Source organism: Lactuca sativa, chromosome 1 (genome assembly GCF_002870075.4).
Source record: "Lactuca sativa cultivar Salinas chromosome 1, Lsat_Salinas_v11, whole genome shotgun sequence".
NCBI classification, from domain to species: Eukaryota; Viridiplantae; Streptophyta; class Magnoliopsida; order Asterales; family Asteraceae; genus Lactuca; species Lactuca sativa.
Window position 1 is genome coordinate 43,482,305 of NC_056623.2, and position 6,139 is coordinate 43,488,443.

The window sequence follows — 6,139 nt, forward strand, 5'->3', positions numbered from 1 at the left end:
GCGAGAGAGAGAGAGAGAGAGAGAGAGAGAGAGAGAGAGAGCGGCGGCTGATGGAAGGCCTATAGGGTTAGGGTTACACAACCTTTAAATACTCGACCCCATTCCAAAAGTTTTCCATAATGACAAGACAGGTCCCTCCCATCCTTGTTCCTTTTCAATATTAGTCCATAATTTACCATTTGAACCACACCATCTAAAACCCTTTACAAATTAGGCCCGAATGATCAAACTTCCACCATGTTAACATTTTTAGTCCCTCCTCCTCACATTCTTTTCAACTTAAGGTCCAATAATTACCACAGAGCCCCTGTCTTCATAGATATTTATAAAATGAGTCCCAAACTCACACTTTTAACCCCCCAACTTCTAAAAATGTGGCAAATAGCTCCTCGAACCCAACACCCTACATATATAATTATTCATTTTAGGTTACCATTCGTCCATTAATTTATTTATTTAACTAATAAATAAACGGGTGTTACAACCTCTCTATCTCTCTAACAACTAGAAAAAGAAATTCATCCCTTTCGCCCTTGAATTGATTCTATCATCGGCACATCCATGTCTGATACCCTCCCTCCTTTTTATAACCTCACAATTTTGCAACTCCTTGACGTCAGTGAACTCAAAGAGCCCCGACCACCCTTCCCCTCTGTAAATGTCTCTTCACTTTCTGAAAAGGTTTCATAAATTTCACTACAAAACCTAATATCACCCCTATATTGGAAGGAGCTCCTCAAATTGCATTCAAAGCTCGAAATTTTGGTTCATGTAACGTCATTAGAGGCATCGCAAGGGTTCTTCAGTGATTCATATACAAAACCCAGGTGTCATCTCACAACTCCAATTCGGGCCTTTCAACTCCACCACACGACATCGATAAAAGAAACGAACAATCATTACACACATGCTTAAAAGACAGAACCAGGGACCTGAAGGTCGACAACCTCATGACTAATCTTTGCAAACTCAACTCAATCATAAGCTTCGATAACCTCATTCCAGGTCATAGAAGAGGACCATTTGTTTCGGTTCAATTTATGTCTCGTTGGAACATAGTTGTTGGTCTAAATGTACCCATTTAAGGGTTCCTCCGAAAATATCCCCATGTGTTCAACGTATTTCCTCACCCAGTTAAGAGAAACATTTGTTGTAAATTAAGTTCCAAGATGACCCTCTTGCTTCAAGAAGAAAGCAACGCTATTAGAGATATGGAATCAGACACTGTCAATCGGATCAAGAAACTTCTGATGATCTTTGTCACAGGTATTCTCCACATCCACACATTAAGGTTAATCAAAAGGGAACTCAGTTTAAATAATGATTTTCGTGAATCAATTCTTTCAAAGTACAACAATTTCTAGTTAGTCGATTTTGAAATAGTAAAATTGATCGACATAGATGGTGCTCTTGAAGATTTAATGGTAGCTGAAGTGGAGAAATGGAGGGAGAGAGAGTATAAAGAGAAATGGTTGAGCGAATTCAAAACCAAATATGCATTTTCGATCAATTCCCCAACAAGATTCAAAATCAAAGCGGTATTTAAATCAAAATTGAATGAATGGCAAAGACTTCCTTACGTTAAACCCTGTGAACAAAATGAGTCTTTTGGGGCTTCGAGTTGTGGAGGGATTGAGCGGTTTGAGAAGCGAGTTGTTAGAATTCATCATGAGCTTTTGAGTTTGGTCATCGAGAAAATGATTGAAGTTGAATGATTAGCACACTTTCTTAGAGATTTTGGTATTTCTTTTAATGTCGGTGTTGATATATATATATATATATATATATATATATATATATATATATATATATATATATATATATATAGGGTTTGGTTCAAATGAGAACACTATTTAATGTGAGAACGTGAGAACACTACTTTATGTTACTATTCTACTATGAATTTTGTAAATACAACGATATGACATTATTCATCAACAAATATACGAACAATCACACATTAATATTCATATTAAAATTTTGTATGTACAACTTTATGACATTATTCATCACCGAATATGTGAACAATCGCATATTTAACATTCACATTAGAATTTACTAAATTACTTTACATATATATAAATTTTATAGTAGAATAGCAATATAAAATTGAATATATTCATATTATAATTACTACAATACTATATATATTAAATTCATAGTAGAATAGTAACATAAAGTAGTGTTCTCACGTCCTCACATTAAATAGTGTTCTCATTTGAACTTAACCATATATATATATATATATATATATATATATATATATATATATATATATATATATATATATATATATATAGAGAGAGAGAGAGAGAGAGAACCCATTGTATATTAAAATAATATTTTTTTTAAATAAAAAAACTTATAAATGATCCCTATAATAGTGAAATGATGGAAATGTCCTTCAATTAATGGACAAACTTGACGGAGTTAGCAATAAGGACATTTTGTTAAAAGTTTTGAAACCACGTGGACCATTCATGAGGTTTTTTAAAATTAGGGACGAAACTTCAGATTTTGTGAAACCACAGGGACCATTTACGAAGTTTTGTCAAAAAAACTATATTAGTTTGGCCTAATTTTTATGATTTGGTAAATTTAATAACACCGGACACGTTTTAGAAATAAAATTATTATTATTACTAACAGCAGTACGTCGATAATTCCTCTTTCTTTGCTACTGCTAATCGGAGGTTACTTCCTCAGCCGATCACTTCTCAACCGTAAGCTCTCACGACTCCTTCAACTTCCTCACTACAATCGATCGTCTGTCTTAGAAACCGTTCCTCCCCACCACGATCTCCCCCTTGCCTTCTTCTATAAATACCAAGGGAAACTAGTGAACAATTAAAAAAGATAGAGAATGATTCCTTCTATTATTATGACGATTTGAGAAAAATGGAGCCCTCTTCTCACAGTTTTCGATGAGTTTTTTGTACGTCGTTGTAATTTCAGTTGTGTTTCATTGAATTTCGGCTTGTAGGTTGTGAATTATCAAATGTTTATGGAAACTTTGATTATGATTTCGTGATTTCATAAGATGAAATGTTGTATATGGCTAAAAAGTGTGCGATTGTAGTATTATTTCTTCTACTATGCTAATTACATTCTGTAAATTTAACACTATCGGGAACCAGATTGTAACGATTGATGATATGTAGATTGTGGCTTCATGATTAGCATATATTATGTGTATAGTTTGAATATAACCATTAGTATAAATCATACCGACTAGCCTCTTCATCCCCACGATCGATTTTATTCTCTACGATTCTGCTTCTTCAACTCCTCCCTAAGTTTTTTGTATTGATGCTTACACTCTACGTTCTTTACAACTGCCATGTTTCACCTATAAAAGGCTAATGTCATTTGAAATTAAAAATGAAGCAGATGTTCAATCCCTCAATCTAGGATTTTTTATTTCGTCAAATGTAAAGAAAATTTGCTTCGAAAGAAAATCAGAAATAACAAGCATAAGGTACGCTTAATTGCTTATGTTTCAAAATAAATGTAAGAACTTGGTTTATGTGATATGTAACACCATGTTTTGATTCATTTCTTAATTCGGGACGTTACAAGTGCTGGATTAGGTGTCTAAGTCCATAACTATAATTGGTATGTACTTGAATTGATAGTAGCACGATCCTTTTGGGTTGCCCTCAAACCTATCAACCGGACAAGGAAATTATGAAAAGAGAGATTAATTTATTATAAGATTGATAAATTAATATAAATGATTTATTAATATGTTATGAGATTAATATATTAATTAGAAATCATAATGTTTGATTAATAGTTAGCCAGCAATTAATTGGAATTGATTTTGGGGTTAATTGTATTAATTATGAAGTATAGGGACTAGTTTGAAATTATTAAATAGTTGGATGGAAGGCAACAGGACCTCCTTGGAGGAGGTGGACGAAATTCTTAGGGGAAACCCTAATGATTTCATCAAGGGATTTAGTAAAGGTTTATGGATTAGCTTGGGCCTTAAGCAGAGGAACATTAGGGTTATCTCTGAAACCCTAGCTTCCTCAACTATAAAAGGAGCCCTCTGACTCTCAAATTCAGCACTCCTTCTCTAGAAGAAACCCTAGGGCGAAAATTGCATACTCCTCCTCCTCTCTCTATAATTTCCTTCTTGCTAGCTCTTGGGTGTGACTCCATTAGAGGCATTACAATTGTGGTGTTAGGCTTCCAAGAAGATCATGATCAAGGATTACCAATTGTTTACAATAACAATAGAAAGGTATGTGATTCTAAAACCCTAATTAGTTATTTTTGAAAATAGCTTCTCCCTTTAGGGTTCTTGTTTTGCAATTCAAAGTTATATGTTCAATAGTTAAAACATAGATCCAAAGTAGGTTGCATGTGAACTCAGGAATTGGTTTTCTAGTTTATTAGTTTTACCTAAAACTCATCAATGGTATCAGAGCCATTGGTTTTGTTTTAAATTGAATTGTTATAATAGTTGAATTGCAAATTAGGGTTTATAGCTATTAAACCCTAAAAGGCCATGTTTTCTTTTTTAGGGTTTTGGTATGAGGGGTTTTCAAAAAACCCTAGCCTTCATAAACCCTAAGCGAAATTAGGGCTAAGGTTTTGAAAATCCCTAGACACCTTCCTTGATTTCGAAATTTCACTAGGGTTTTAGGATTCCTTATTTAGATAATTGTTGCTTAATTAGATTAATTGGATAATTATCCTATACCCTAAATTTTCGAAATCTAGAGGGTTTAGGATTAGGATTAAATTAATATATTTAATTTAATTAGATAATTCTTCCAAGATTTAATAAATTAATTAAAATTTAATTAATAGATAATTATTAAATCTAATTTTCAAAAAATTCATATAAAGTCTAAAGTTTTAAAAAGTTTAAAACACACCTTATATATATATATATATATATATATATATATATAAGTTAAATATTATATATGTATATGAATTGGTCAGTCGAATTGCTAGTATGTCTCATTCACGAAGCTAGTCTAAAAGGAAACTGCCTATAAAATGATAGTTGAGTGGGTGTCCATTCTCACCCACCGCTTCCTTGATTAGTGGAGGGTCTTTAGCAGAACATATTTGATAGGACAAGTTAATCTCATTAAAAGTATAATGTTATTAATAAAGTAATAGAACATTACTTTACAAAATCTCAACTCTAGTTACTTTAGGAAAAATGTGAATAGTATGCTAACCCATGATATTGCACATTAGGCTTTATAAGTCGTTAGTGGAGCACGTGTGGTTAACCGACACACTAATTAGGACTAATAAAGAGTTGTAATGGTTATCTCATGATTATCATTGTTGATAGACCGTGTGTGGTTTACCGACACATCAATAGATAATGATAAAGACAATGAGGTTATCAAACATATTTGCATTGTTATTCACATCTTGTTTGTGATCCTCGACATCACAGTCATAAAATAGGAGAGAGTAATACGAGATTAAAACATGCCATTGAATAGTTTCAATGTATCTCAAAGACTTAGGAATTTCACTTCATTTCGTTCTGTCTTATGGTGGAATTAGTGAATTGTCATTCACTGAGCTTTATGAAATTCACACTTGGATCTCGGCATCCCATTTCTAAGTTCTGAACCCTCATCGTTGGATCCTAACCTTAATATTATATTTTTGGGTTATTATATTGAGGTATCTTGAAATCTAACTAAAACTATCTTCTTTTGCAAATGTCTACTCCTGGAAACACTTATGCTTCATCATCCTCCAACCACAACTTCTCTTTGCTCTCCATTTGCTCCAAAGTCGTTAAGGATGGCTCAAACTATAACGATTGGACGCGCAATATTAAAATGACACTTCGATTTGAGGAAAAAGAATATGTCCTTGAAACAGAGCTCAAAGAGATTGATGAAACCAAAGCCACTCCCGAAGAATATGTTGCCTACAAAAAGCACTATGACGATGCAACCAAAGTGGCTGGCATCATGGTCGCAACCATGTCTCCAGAACCGCAGAGGTACTATGAGGACTACTAGCCTTTTGAGATGAACAAGAACCTTATGGAAATTTACCATAAGCGAGCTCGTTAAGAAAATTTTGAGGTAGTCAAGTCACTTATGGCTTGCAGGATGAAGGAAGGGGACTCGATTGTTAGTCATAT

At 33.5% G+C, this 6,139-nt stretch overlaps 1 pseudogene; it reads left to right on the plus strand.

The window, feature by feature from the left end:
- The first annotated feature begins 561 nt into the window (after positions 1 to 561).
- Positions 562 to 3,039, plus strand: LOC111900096 (protein ROOT PRIMORDIUM DEFECTIVE 1-like; annotated as a pseudogene).
- The last annotated feature ends 3,100 nt before the right edge of the window (positions 3,040 to 6,139 follow it).